At 62.5% G+C, this 1,834-nt stretch overlaps 1 long non-coding RNA gene across 1 annotated transcript in view; it reads left to right on the forward strand.

Moving 5' to 3' along the window:
• Positions 1-786: 786 nt before the first annotated feature.
• The window catches only part of LOC105310160, a 5,741-nt gene continuing 4,693 nt past the window's right edge, over positions 787-1,834 (forward strand). Inside the window, exons 1-2 of the long non-coding RNA XR_897464.2 lie at positions 787-944; positions 1,336-1,419. This is a non-coding gene — a long non-coding RNA (uncharacterized LOC105310160). The remainder of the gene's footprint in view (positions 945-1,335; positions 1,420-1,834) is intronic.

Raw genomic sequence — 1,834 nt, forward strand, 5'->3', positions numbered from 1 at the left:
CTTGTCGAGTGGTCCTGCAGTTCTTAACCGGGGTGAAAAGGGGTGAAAAGAGAACTAAGTAGGGCTTCGCAGAGGCGGCAGCTGCAGGGTGCAGCCGCTCCCCCGGAATGCGGAGCTGGAGCTCCCACCTTTGTGGCGGAGATGCGGGCCAGTGGGTGCTGGGGGCGGTGCCCTGTGGGCCGGGGCTCGGAGCTCTGAGGAGAGGGCGTTGGTGTCTCTGATGGGGCACCACGTGACAGGCCTCACAAGCGTTGGAAATAGTATAAATCGGATCCAGGTCCCACGGTCCGTCCTGGTGCCCCGCGTTGGCACCGCCTGACATGGGCTGGCTGCCAGAGCAGGAGAGGGCTTCGCCGAGTCCCCGCATCGCCAGGGAGAGTGGATGGGAGCTGCGGGACACTCGCTTCGTAATCCAGCACAGGGCTCTGTAAGATTAGTTAGTAATTGAAGCCAAGACACAAATGACTGGCTTAAGCAAGGTAGGAATCCGTTTCTCTCTCATGGGCACAGAAAGTCCAGGATTAGTGTGGCAGGGTCAGGGAGCCAGCTGCGTCTCTGCCGTCGCTTGCTGTGCCTGCACGCTCTTGCCCGATGAATGTCCACGTGGGCAAGAGGCGGGCACACCACTTGCCGTTAAGTGAATGTTACTTGTTATCGGTGTCCACGATGGGGAGAACCTGGGACCCCGAAACCACGGGAGGGTGGAGCAGTGGCCCCGGGTAAGAGGACTGGGGTGTGGAGGGGGGCGGGGGCGCAGAGAAAGGAGGGGTTCGAGTCCTCTCCGCTCTCTGGTGCTCCAGGGACAGCTGGGTGTCCCCTGCTCCCTGCCCTCGCGCGGTGACCGCTCTTCTTTGCCTTCCAGAAGCCCGCGGCGGCCTCGCCCCGGGAGCACAGCCCCGCTCCGGCCCGCGCCTCCCCGCCCGGCATCCCGAAGCGGCGCACAGGTGAGGGCGCCGGCCGTCCCCGGGACCTGTTGATTTTCTGCCGCTCTGTGCTTCTGAGGCCCTGGGAGACCTGTCCGGGACATGGGGAGCTGGCGGATGCCTGGGGGGGCCAGCAGGGCTCGGGTGTTGCCGGAGTCGGCCTGGCCGTAGTTAAGCCACTGCTGGCATTTGGGATCGTGAACGTTCTGCAGTTGGCGTCAACGAGGCACAGTTTGAGTAGTCCGCTCACGTCACACAGCCCGGAGCCAGCTGACTTGAAGGACGAGTGCTGGGCGGTGGCTGAGGACAGGTGGAGAATGGAGAGGGCCCAGAACCTTCTCGGGAACCCCATCATCGATGGGGTGGGGCAGGCGGCAGCGAGCCAGCCACACCGAGCCCTTTGCCTTCCCAGCTCGGAAGCAGCTTCCTAAACGGACACGTGGGGGGGAGCAGAGCGAGGACGAGGACAGAGAAGCCAAGAGGAAGAAGGAGGGAGGTGAGACACCTGGAGAAGAGAGAGTGTGTGCGTGTGTGTGTGTGCGCGCGTGCACATGTGTATGTGCGTGTCTGTGTTGTGTGTGCACGTGTCTATGTACGTGTGTGTGCACACGTGTGCACGTGTCTTGTGCGTGCACATTGTTGTGTGTGCGTACACGTGTGTCTCTATCTCTTGTGTGCGTGCACGTGTTTGTGTTATGCATGCACGTGTGTGCGTTGTACATGCACGTGCGTGTGTATCTGTGTGCACGTGTCTGTTGTGCGTGCCCTGCATGTGTGCGCGTCATACGTGCATGTGCGTGTGTGCGTCCGTGTTCATGTGGCGGACAGTCCAGAAGGGCGGGGCCTGTCCGAGAGCGCCGTGTCGTCACCCCACTGGTCGAGCCGGTGTCCGTGGGCCGCTCTCGCCTGCA

This window comes from Pteropus vampyrus, unplaced genomic scaffold (genome assembly GCF_000151845.1).
Source record: "Pteropus vampyrus isolate Shadow unplaced genomic scaffold, Pvam_2.0 Scaffold1303, whole genome shotgun sequence".
NCBI classification, from domain to species: Eukaryota; Metazoa; Chordata; class Mammalia; order Chiroptera; family Pteropodidae; genus Pteropus; species Pteropus vampyrus.